Source organism: Cygnus atratus, chromosome 5 (genome assembly GCF_013377495.2).
Source record: "Cygnus atratus isolate AKBS03 ecotype Queensland, Australia chromosome 5, CAtr_DNAZoo_HiC_assembly, whole genome shotgun sequence".
Lineage (NCBI taxonomy): Eukaryota > Metazoa > Chordata > Aves > Anseriformes > Anatidae > Cygnus > Cygnus atratus.
The window spans coordinates 8,723,308-8,735,790 of NC_066366.1; the positions used below are offsets into that span (position 1 = coordinate 8,723,308).

The 12,483-nt window shown below is 50.9% G+C and overlaps 1 protein-coding gene across 1 annotated transcript in view; it reads left to right on the forward strand.

Annotated features, from left to right (window-relative positions):
• The first annotated feature begins 4,920 nt into the window (after positions 1-4,920).
• BDNF (brain derived neurotrophic factor) overlaps positions 4,921-12,483 on the forward strand; it is a 37,344-nt gene continuing 29,781 nt past the window's right edge. Inside the window, exon 1 of the mRNA XM_035550373.2 lies at positions 4,921-4,940. The gene's annotated coding sequence lies outside the window, so the exon portion shown is untranslated. The remainder of the gene's footprint in view (positions 4,941-12,483) is intronic.

Genomic DNA, 12,483 nt, shown 5'->3' on the forward strand with positions numbered 1-12,483 from the left:
CTCTCTCCTGCTTTTATCAAGTGTGAAGATGAGCTCGGCACAATTTGTGTTTTTTTTTTTCAAAGAAATGAAGGCGCAAAATGCCTCCCTAAGGCATTGGCACGGGGTGACGAGCAGGAGAGGACATCGCCCCCGCCAAGGCATGTTTGGAGGAGCCCTCTGGTGCTGCGTGCTCCTTGAGGTGAAAACACAGCAAATGCACCCACCGCAGCCTGCCTACTCCATAGTATTTCCTGGTATTTTGAGGAGACGGAAAGCAAGCTGAAATGTTCTGGTGCTTTAAAGGAGGACTAAGCATTGGTGGGAGGCTTGTTTAGTATCTGAGTGGGATCATGACTACGATGTTCATCTGCATGTTACCAGCACGGAAAATACGCAATTGGGAGCGGTTTGAAGACGAGTAGGCTCAGGAAGAAAGGGAAACTATTCCAGGGAGGGAGGAGGTAGCGGCTGCTAATGCTTGCAGCATGAAGATCGTGGAAAAGCTGGAGATATCAGACCAGGATAATCTGCAGGAGGAGGAGATCAGGCACAGATCAACACTTCATGGGAGGCTACCCTAAAAGCATTCTGGCAGGATGGCATTACCCTCGGGGCAGCAGCAGGGTGGGTGCCAAACCCGCCTGTTGAAGCAGCAGGAGGTTACCAGCCAAATGTGCATGCCGTGACCCTGGGGGACCTTTCTTTCAAACGTGCCTTTAGTTTGCTGGCATGTAGAGGAGCTGGCAGCCACACTTCACACCAGTGATGATGCAACGTAGCTCTCCTTTCAGAAGTGTCTCCATAAAGCTGACAGATGCTGTTATCGCCTGGTTCTGCCCGGATCGCCAGCCCCAGTATTCAAGGCGGTTTTTGGGTGATGTGTAAGCGAGCAGGGAGCAGCATGTGCAGAATGGATGCAAGGTGTCTTCCAGCGCGTGCCTAACAAGGTAGTCATCTGCACGTTGTGGTAGTCTTTCAAGTATGTGAAAAAGCCAACAAATAACAGCTCGCTGCTTCTGCCTGATGCTTGAAGCCAGGGAATGAACATTTGCAGCTCACTTAGGATTTCGGTGTGTTTGGCAGGTTGGTTCAAGGCACCATGACTTTCTAGCAATGCTCCTGCAGTATTCTTCACATTCTTTTGTCTAAGAGAGGGGAAAATGTATGACTGATTCCTGCTTAATTAGGCCTCATCTGCTAAACACTTTTGTCACTATTTACATATGAGTAGTCCCACTGAAGTCAGGTCCAACAGCTGTATACTTCATCTGGTAACAATGTAAATCCAAGATAAACACACTTGGAACAAGAGATGTACATTGCCTTATATGTATGAACTACCTGAATAGAGCAAATGCTGTGTCGTACAATTCTGGCAAGGGCTAACAGCTATCTTGTTTCAACACCCTGTAAGCAGATCACCTGATTATTAGTCTTAAATGATGGACCGAACTCTTCGCACTAGTGCTGACTTTTACTGAAGAGTTATAACTTGCCAAATGAGTAACTTAGATTAATTGTTTGCCCCTATGATAATACGAAAAATAAAAATAAAAAATACTCCCCACATACTCCCATCAAGTGCCTTTTTGTGGCTAGGTGTCCCATGGCCTCGGGATCTATTCTCCTGGAGGTAACAACCAGTCAGGAATGGGATGTAGGGAAAGGAAATGGCTGGAAACTTGATGGACAGCTGGGTTTAATTCTGTCTCAGCCCCTTTCCTCATTCCTTTCTTGCAGGAGTCTCTCTGAACCGCCTGCCAGGGACCCTTCTCCACCACTGTTGTGCATTCACTCATGTCCCATCTTTGGCTCTGGTCCCTCAGAGCAACGTGGGCTGTTCTGTCACCAGTGAGTGTCCGTGCGGGGACTGTGACTGCTCTGTACTACCTCCTTCTCCTCTTCTGCCAAGGAACTTTGCTTTTTGGCATCCCATATCATCCCGCCCATGACCTTTTGTTCTTCCATACACCATATCTCTAGTGTCTTGATTACTGCGCTTGTTTTTTTCATAAGTACTTCAGACTGACATGATTGAGGCAACTAGAGCAAAATCTCCCTTCAGCAAACACATGCTTAATTTGGTCTGATGACTGTGAGATGGGTTATCAGCTGCTGCCTATTCCAGTGAAGTGGGTGGGGTGGGGCTGGATAATCTTAAACAGAAGAGTTCACCAGAAGCTCTTTGAGATAGCTCTATTCTTGCTGGTTGTTCTGTCAGCATGACCCTGCCTTAGTATTCTTAGCAAAGCTCATCCATTTGCTCTGGAACAGGCCTGAATTGACTGTGTGTCCTGTTCTTGCTGTGGGTCCCTCTTAGAAAGCCTTCTGTGGAAGTTTTTAGTAAGTTTAACGTTACTGTGTCATCATAATACTGTGATCCAGCAAAGTTTCCTTCTGGACATCCTTAATGACTGAGAACTTTGCCCGAAAGTGAAAATATCTGGAAGTTAATGAGGTGAGAAGTAGGGGAGGAACAGATAGACTACTTTCTTACAAATGATACAGCTAGAATGACTTTCTGGATGAAAGACTATATTTCTTGAGTTTTGAAGTAGGTAGAATTGTTTGTTTGCTTGCTTTAATTGATACTACTTCCTTATTGAGTCGTCTCTACCCAAAAGTGCTGAGGACTCCCTGAAGACAGAAACTTTTAGGGCTCAGATATGTACTTCTGTAACTTTCTGTCCAAAGCAGACCCCACCATAGTTGTTCTACTCCTTGGAGGGAGAGGTGGCAGCTGTTGGCTTAGAAGGTTGGGAGAAGGCATGGTGTGATGCAGTCCCCCTTTGTTAAAACACTTGTGGGGTGTTTTAAGTGGCATTTAAAAAGTGGTGTTCACAACTGGTACTAACACTATCAGTGCTTCCAACAGTGGAAAGTTCAGTTCCCTGACTGAAGATCAATACTTAAGGATGGGTCTTGGGTGACAAGTGACGGGGTAATCTACTGGGTGCAGCCTTACATCAGCAGCCTTTGGGAGCGGCTCTGCCCGTTGCACACCACACGGGCAGTGTGTGATGCTGACGAAGAGGGTCGGCAGTCCTCTTCTGGGCAGGTCGGCTGGAGACCACTCGACGTGCCTTCTTGCGCCTTGCCCCCAGGACGGCCGAGGCAGGAAAGTACCAGCTGTACCAGTCTTAGGGCAGCATCTGCTGGTTATTGCATGGATCAACATAAGTGGTTGTCATGGAAGAGGCTGCTGGCTTTGGCTCCCGGGCGGAGGTACCTGGGGCTCGGGCCAGGGGCGGCACAGGCTCCGCCGGGGGAACGCCCCGCAGCGCCCTGGGAGCAGCCGCCCGGGAGGGAGCGGCACCGGGCGAGGGGCTCCTGCCTCCGCCTTCCCCCCGGTACGGCCGGCAGCCCCCACAAACTTTGCCGGGGCCGCAGGCCGCCTCCGAAGGCGAGGGCGGGCGGGCCGGTGTCGCCCCCAGCCCTCAGCTGGCCGTGGTGGGGGGGACCCGGGGACAAAACAGGGGACGAGAGCGCGGCGGCAGCGGGGCCCGCAGCCCTCCCGGGGTCGGGGGGTGGCGAGGGCAGAGCGAGGAGGGGGCGAGGTGAGAGAAAGAGCCGGTCGGGGCAGCGAGCCGCCTCCTCTTGCGGCGTGCAACAAGTCCCTGGAGCTCTCCCCGCGAGGGCGAGCGAGCCCCGGGGCCCCCGATGGGTACTCACCTGCCGGCTCCGCGCCGCCCCGTGTCGCTCGGCCCCGGGTGCGGGCGGGGAGCGGAGCCGGGCCGGGCCGGGCTCTCCCCGGGAACTTGGCGTCCCGCTCCGGCGTGCGGGGGGCGGCGGTCACGTTCCGCGGCGGCAGCCGGTAACCCCTCTCGTTCATTGGGATCACGTAAGAACTCGGAGGGAAACGTGACTCTGAGCTAAGGCGTTTGCGTACGTCTATAGGTTCTTAAAACTCCCTGCCAGCCGCTTTCTGTCTTCTGTAGGCACCAAGGTGGCGGAGAGTTGAAGCTTGCGGATATTGCAAAGGGTTATTAGATTCATAAGTCACACCAAGTGGTGGGCGATCCACTGAGCAAAGCAGAAGTTCTCACATGATGACTTCAAACAAGACACATTACCTTCCAGCATCTGTTGGGGAGACTGGATTTTAAGACACTTCTGTCTCCAGGACAGCAAAGAAACAATGGTGAGTACCAATAAAAAGCCTATTTTTGTAACTGGGGAGAGGGGAAAGAAAAAAAAAAAAAAAAGGCTTGCGATGTTGCTTAACAACAGTATCTGGTACCACGGGCTGGGCTGTCTGGCACTTGGCGTGCCGGAGGACGGGACCCGCGGCGGCCGGCAGCACGGCGGTGCGGGCAGCGCAACTTTCCCCGGAACGCTCCGCTGTGGGGCTGCGCCGGGATCCCCGCCTCGGAGAAACTTGGAGCCGCCGAGGAGCGGCGCGGAGCCGGCCGCCCGCTGCCGACGGCTGTCCCCAGGCGGGCCGGGGGCCGGGCCGTGCCCCCAGCCGAGCCGGGCCGGGCCGTGCCGGGCGGGGGCCGGGGCGCGCAGGGGGCGCGCAGAGGCCGCGCAGCGCCGCGCGCTTCACGTGACGGACACGGCGGCGAGGAGCGGCCGGGGCGCGCAGGGGGCGCGCAGCGGCGCGGGGCCGGCGGCGGCGGGGCAGCACCCTGGACAGAGGCGGCGGGGGAGGCCCCGCGCCCCGGCGGGCTCGGGGAGCCGCGGGCAGCCGGTACCGACCCCCCCGCTCCTCACCCCTCCTTCCCGTCCTTCCCATCCCATCCCCTCCCCTCCCCTCCCCGCCTGCCGCCCTCTCGCCCCGCTGGAGCTGGGCGAAGTTGAATTCCTAGCGGTGCGGGCTGGAATAGGAAAAGGAAGAAAAAAAAAAAAAAAAAGAGTCTTGCAAGCTCCGGGGGTTGGTTTGACGGTGTCAAGTTTGGGAAATGCGAGTGTTTATCGCCACGATCTAGCCACTGCTTGTGGTGTTAGCTGTGACTAAGGTAAGCGGGAGGGTGATCCCCCGGCGGCACCCCTCTGCCTGCTGCCCCCGTCTCGGTGCCGTGGGCACGGGTTCCTGCTCTTTGCCGAGTTTTGGTACCTTTGTGGCTGGGCGGTGTGTGGAGGCTAGCGAAGGTAGGAGCAGCTTGATGAGATTTCACTACGACTTGAGTTAAGTTGTGCCTGATTTAATCTGGGAATCTCGTATCTCGATGTGCGTGTGCATGCTATGGGCAGAGATGCAACCGATCTTTACCTAGATAAGCAGATGCGATGGATTTTTCCCTAGCCGGGGATGGAAGTTGCTTTTGCATAGCTAAAGAGATGCAGCTGAGCTCTAGCTGGCACTATGCACAACTGATCTCGCATAGATAAAGAGACGCAGCTGATCTTTACCTACATGGAGATGAGCCGGTCCCCAGCTTGAGGGATCGCTGATGGCCCCTCTGTGTGTGCGAGCTACGACGGAACGGGAGCGCCGTGCATGTATTGCTGATGATCCAATATCCGCAGCTACTTTGCTATAATTAAAAGGGGGGGGGGGGGGGGGGGGGGGAGGTGTTTGACAAGCCTGAAACCCAAACGCAGCCCCCCCACCTGGAGATCGCTCGGATAAGCTTTCTGCTCATCTCCCTCTCTAGTCTCCCCCCCCCCCCCCCCCCTTCCTACGTAGAAATGTAGCTAATAATATTTAGTCTCCGGGCTAAAAATAAGCTCTAGAAAGTCAGCAGTTTGGCGGAGCAGCGGTGGTAGCAGCAGTGCTCACAGGTAGACAAGCTCCGGGGGTCTCCGGCTGTGCGCGGAGCCCGTGCATTGATTCCGCCCCCCAGCCACCCTCACCAAACCCGGGGGTGTTTTTGGGGGGGGTTCTTCCCGCGGACGGGGGGGCTCCGAGCCAAGCGGCGCTGCCTCGGCGAGGAGACCCCGTCCCCGTGCCCCCCTCCTGGCCCCGAGGGGCAGCCGAGCCGGGCGGTGCCCCCCTCCCGGGCACCGCGGGGGCGCTCCCTGCGGCACAGCCCCGCGGCCGCCCCGCTGCGGCGCCGGGCCCCGCCGGGGAGGAGGCAGCGATGGAAGGAAGGAGGGATGGAAGGAAGGAGGGAGGAAGGGAGGGAGGATCCCGCGGCCCCGCCGCCCCCGCCTCCCGCCGGGCTCCCGCTCCGGCTCGCACGTAGCGGCGCCGAGGAGGGAACCCCCCGGCAGGCGGGGAGGGGGCGGCATCCCCGCTGCGCACCCGGGGGCTTTCCCCCCGCCCCCCCCCCGCGGCGCCGTTGTCACGGCGACCGCCTCCAACCCCCCCGTGGGCACCGTCCTGCGTGGGCCGGGGATGCCCCCCCCGAGCCGAGCCAAAATGGAGGTGCTGCGGGACGGCCCCGAGGGGCTGTGCAGGGCGGGGGGCTCGCTGCCCGCGGAGGAAAAGGGCCCTCGGCCGGGCAGGGGCAGGCGCAGGAGCGGTGTATTTTTCCGTTTCCACTTTGAAAACTTGCGTTTGCCGGGATGCCCGGGCTAGGCGCGATGGGAGGCGTTTCTCGGCAGCTCTGAGGCGAGGAGGAACTGGTCGAGAAGAGGCCGGCCTCAGGAATGTCTGTCGTCGGCAAGCTGGAGCGCACTCAAACGCACCTCCTTTGCGGTCCCCGTGTCACTAAATTCGTACCCAAACGTCCTCTGACCTGTTTTCACTTGGGAAGGAGCCAGGTGGTGCCACTAGTGCCTGAACGCACGTACTGGGGTCTGGTGGCGGTGAGCCCTACCCAAGGCTGTCCAGTCCCCAAAATACACAGCTCTGGTACAGAGGAGGTTGCCAAGGAGCTTCTGTTTATGTGAATTTTCCACTCCGGGGATAATCTTGTATGTCTTCATACACTTTAATTTTACACCCGTTACTTTGTCACCGGCTCTTAAAACCTCTGGGTTCTGATATTGCCCTTCCTGCCTCCGCCGTCTTGTTTGTGTCCAGTTCCAATCGCTCTCTGTGGAGACGAATGGGACGGACGGCTGCTAACAAATGACACGGGGCCGTATTTGGTCACATTTGCTCGCAGTGACTCATACCTTAATCTGCAAGTAGCTTTATTGATTTTAGTACCTAGTATTTCTCCAGGAGCTGTCACCCATTTGGTGGTGGTTCGTCACCGCCGTTCATCTCTTATGGTTATGATAGTGTAAAATGTCCGATCTCCTCTGAGTATCTCTTCGTCCTGCAAAGCTTTGATGTGGCAGCCTGTCTTTCTCCTTTTTAATAGTTCTCTGTTTATTTCACCTGATGCCACAAGTGTTGTTTTCAGTGGTTCAGTGACTCTCAGGTGTCTGTGTCCAGCATGAGATGTTTTCCTATGTGGTATTTGACATAGGCCTGATCTTTCCTAAAGTTCTTCATTCTCTGTACCTCTCCATTTGCATAACCACTTGATTTTCAGAGTACTTCAATAATTTTCTAATTTCAAAATGATCTGACAGTTCCCACTACTTATTTCTAGCGGCCTTCCCTGACAGGCCTGGAGGATTGCATAGCATTTCATTGATCCGAGGTGGCTGGATTTGACTTTGCACAGCGAGTCCTTTATTTTGTTTCTTTATCACACCGATATTGTCGAGCTCTCAGAAATGCCCAAAGAAAATGTAGGCTGGCTGCCATTTAGTAACCATGCTCTGCTTCCTAAATACGGTGGCATATGATTGCCCAGCCACGAGAAATTCTGGAAAGGTGGATGAATCCCTAGGGAGAGATTTTGCTCAGTGCTGTAAGTCTTACCATGAATCACTGTAGTAAATCACCACTGAGCACTCTTAAGATGTAGCTGCTAGAATTTTTTTAATCAGGTACACAAACAAAAAGAGCATCCATAAGGTTTCAGGAGATCTAGTTCATTCTTCTTGCAAAAAATAGTAATTTCAAGTGCTGTAAACAGTATCTTGTGTAAGGAACAGTACCTCCCTGAAAATCAGCAGGTTCCTTCAGACTTGGCAAACAGGCAGGTAGCACAAGCTGAAAGACGTATGAAGAGGTGCTTTCACAGCTTCCTCCCCTTTGGGCTAACATTAGATGGAGAATGCAGCATTTCTTTTGTTTGTGGGAAAAAACCCTTGGACGGAGGCTTGGAAACTGGGGCTAACAAAAACAGGCTCATCCAAGTGGCCCTTAAAATGGGGACAATGGCAGTTGGGGCATAAAGAGCTAGAAAGAAGGAGCTGGGGAACGCAGGTCTGGCTTTGCCATGCTTCTTGCCATTCGTGGTTGGCGAGTCTAGCTAGCAATAGGGACCACAGAACATGGGCAGATGATACATAAACATGAAATACTTTTATGCCTGGAAGTAAGGGTTTTAAACAAATCTGAGCAGCCCGTGTTTCCCTTGCAGGTGGGCTTCCAAATATTTTTACACTTCTTTTCTGCCTCTCTCCCACCTCATTGTTGGGAATGCTGAAGTGCCCTGGCAGGAAGATGTGATGGGACGTCCTGGGGCTCATGACGAGCTGTTCAGTGCGCAAACCGCCCAACAGCTCCAGTGATCCCTGCACCCACGCGCAGGCAAGGTGCAGTGCAACGCAGGGCACTGACTTCTCCCATTCCCTGAAAATATCTCTGAGACATACTCTTGCAAAATTATAGCCAGGAAAACATAACGACTGACATAGAGTTCATATAACAACTGCCCACCCATTTCATTATTTCACAAATGTGTGATTCGTGCTTGTGAGCTGTCACTGTTAACATTTCCATCTGTCTCAATATTGCTTCTATTCTTAGTTGCTATGTGATAGATGTAGGTGTATGAAAAGGATTTCTCCCCCTTCCCTGTGTCATGAAACAAAATAAACGAAAGCCACATATGTGTATCCGTGCCTTTCATGAGGGCAGTAAGAAATACCAGCACCCTGGCGGCACTCCCTCCGTTGGAAGTAGTGGTGGAGTAAGAAACATACGGCTGGGGCCTCTGGGTACTACTGCTAGAACACGTACACAACGGGGAGAAACGTAAGTCAAAACCTAACCACAAAAGAACAATAATGCTTTGATCTCCTTTTGAACGTGTAGCTTTAGAGACCTATTTTCCTAATCACATAAGTATGGGAGTAATTTTGCTTATCACGTAATCCTAATTGGTGGTTTCCTGAGGCAGCCTCAGAGGGCAGATAACTGGGACACACTTGAGCATTCAAAGGGCTGGGCCCTTGGCTGTGGGGAGCTTTCCAGACCTGGAGCCTCCAAGGTACTTGTTGCTCGGACAGACAGAAAACTCTCCGCATGAGGCAGGCAAGTCCCGCGTTTGTCCATGCGTGTGTGCCAGCACTGGATGTGACGGGGTACCCGTAAACTCTTGTGGTCTCCTTACAAAATGCACCTTTCAGAGTGGCTAATAGCCACGGCCCACCTCCTGCCCAGCCCCTCGGCGGGGGCTTTGCTGGGGGGCTCAGCCGCTGCGCTCCCCCTGCTCCTCCAGAGGTAAGTGGCTCCCCAGGGCCTCCCGTGGGTGGTGTGTGCGGTGGGGCTGTGATCGGCCGAGGTCTCGCCAGAAGCACCTAAATATATACTTTCTCTTCCGCCCACCTCTTAGTGGTCTGGTCTTTCTTTGTTTTTCTTCCCAAAATAGCGCGCACAACCCAAATTTAACAAGCGTAAACCATACACGCTGGCCTCCAATTTATTTTGACATTTGGCAAGAATGATTACGCAACGCGTTCATTAAGTCATAACATTTTCACTGCTTGGCTATTTCAGACCGTTATTGACTGTCGCGCATGTGAAAATAATGAATTTATTTATTTCAAAATGGGAAGTAGACCACAAACCTCTGAACACAATGCGTTGTTTCTGGATGCAATGTACACAGAGACTTTTAGAGGCGTAGGTCTCACCTGGCTGTAAGAAATAATGGTTCCTTTCTGAAAGGGGTGAGGAGGGGTTTATTATCCCCTGAAATGTTTATAGGGTTGTGCAGTGAAGGAGGTCTAGGCAGACAAGTTGTTTCCTTTTTCTTAAACAGAGCCCCTTCCTCCTGACAATCCTTTGTGGGGCTTATGAAAAATGCATTAAACAGTTACGGTAATAGATAATTAGATGGACCAGCTAAAAGCAATATGAAAGGGGGCTGGTAGCACAAGGATTACAGAAGGTGTGTGGGCATTTTGACATCCAGAAAACATTATAGATCTGGTCTCAGCTACCTCAGTCTCATGATGATAATTAAGAAATGTGGGTGTAGAAAAGCTATTCGCATGGTTAGGTTGGATTATTGCTGCAGTTCAAAACACAATTGGCACAGACACCCACATTGGACATGATTGCCCTTTGATGAGGCAGATACTGACTTTTTAAAGTTGACATAGTTAAAATTATGTCTAAAGTTTATGGGGCCACAAGCTTCTGACTAGATTCCATTATTATAACAAATTGTAACACACAAGCTGAAGCACTTTAAAAGGAAAAAAAAAAAATGAGGAACGTTGAGGAGGAAGGGACCCTGGCAGTGAGAATGTTTCAGGATTTAACCCTTCTCTCATCTGTTCAGCAGAGCAGAACATGGATGATGTCCAGAGGGTTTGCTTCATGTGAGTTTCATATGTATTTCCATACATCCTCTTCAGAGACAGGCTAGAGGGAAGGCCAGCCAGGCTGGTTCCTTGTCTACTTCATTGTTAACCCAGAGCATAAATCTGGCTCCTCTATTGTTTGTGTGTTGTGTGGCAGATCTTTGCAGTTCTTTTGCCTCAGTTTGTTCATCAGCAATACAGATGTGTTACAAAACTCTTACCCGAGCACTAAAAAGATGAAAAATACCGCGGATGGAAAAAAAAAAAAAGTTCAAGATTCTTTATAAGTAGATTTTTTTTTTTCAAAGACATGAATGCAAATGGAAAGAGAATGATGGAGACTGTCTGGATGGGGTCTGTTAGTGCATAGGATAGGACATAACAGTATAGCTTGACCTACTCACTCTTGCAGGGTGTTATCTCTCTGTTAGAGACACTAAACGTGTGCAGATATGGAAACTTCAAAATATTGACTTCAGGCCTGATCCTGCTTTTGGGTGTATTTACTCTCTTGCGCACTTGACTCTTTAAAACAACAGCAATGGACGAAGGTTACACGGTGGCCCAGTGGTCATTCCATACTTATCACTTAACTGCCATTCAGTTTTTCCCTGAGGAACCAGAAAAAGCCACATGTTGATGAGAGAGACAGATCTGCAACAGCACCTGACACTTCAAAATCATCTCTTTTCCAAAATCTTCAACGCAGTCTCAGTTCTATATTGTTTGACACTGTGCTCAAAGAGGCTTTCAATATTTCCCCATAAAACTACCATCAAAAACTTACAATTATGTCTGACATAATATTCAGATGCAAAACTAAATTTATAATGAGGACAATGGATTTCAGGCAAACAGGTGGTTACTAAAAGGAAAAAAAAATCTGACAGCAAATACCTTTTGAAAACTGACCAACTCTACTGAGAATGGGATGCAGTGAAAGTCATGAACGGGGTCAAGAGAATGGAGCTGCCGAGGTAGTTAGTTGGCTCTGTCAAATAAATGTTCATTCACATCTGTTGAAAGTTTATAAAACCATCTGAGAGGATATTTGGCTGAGTTTTGTAAACAGATATCTGATAAAATAGAATTGGCCAAGAAAAAAAAAAAACCCTAATAGTTTTAAAGAGAGGCTAAATTCTAGTTTTGGAATTTTCCAGTGGATGACAATGTATCTCAAACATCCTTTGCTTCTGTGCATGCCCCTTGCTGTAGCCTGAAGTGTGATACTGCTTATGCTATTGTTGAAATTTTATTGCATCAGAAGGGATAAAATGAATAATGTATCTATTGGCTATAGAAAGACATCCACACAAGGAGTGAATCTTACAGTATTTCCCATATCAGTCTCTTTCTGTGTCCCAAATTTGGTTTACCAACTAAGTTATTCTAAGTCCTTATACCACACTCATCCTTCATCGTGGTATTTGAACACCTTTCTAAGTGACATGACTAATATCTGCCACATGTTTTGCACTCATCCTTTCCCAAGGGAACTAATGCTTCAAGTCTAGTTTTTTTTCCTTGGCTTTTCTTGCTGTGCATCGGTCTCTCATAAAGGTTGGGGTGGTGTGAGAGGTAAGAATTTCATCATGGATTCACCCGATTCTTCTCTTTCCCCTGGTGCTTGCCGCTACCTCAGCCGTCCGTCACTCTATCCACCACCTATTCCCCAGGCAGATCTGATTCTCCCGCTTTTCCCGCCCACCACCTGTTGTTTGCCTGCTTCCAAATCCTTCACCTAGACTCAGTCATCAGCTGATCTGACCACGGTCATAGTCCAGGATACCCACTGCTGTTCTTAGCTCTTTTTTTTTTTTTTTTCTTTTTGAACTCTTTGAAAGATCCCAGCTTCTCTGACTTCAGAGAGGCTTTTGTTCCCCAGTCTATCGCCTTTGGCACCAAATAGTTATTTTTATCATCCCATCAAAGATCTCCTGCAGCATTCACTAAGGAAAATTCTGCTAGCTCACAATTTTTAGGGAGCCCAAAGCGACCGAAATATCTGACAAGAAC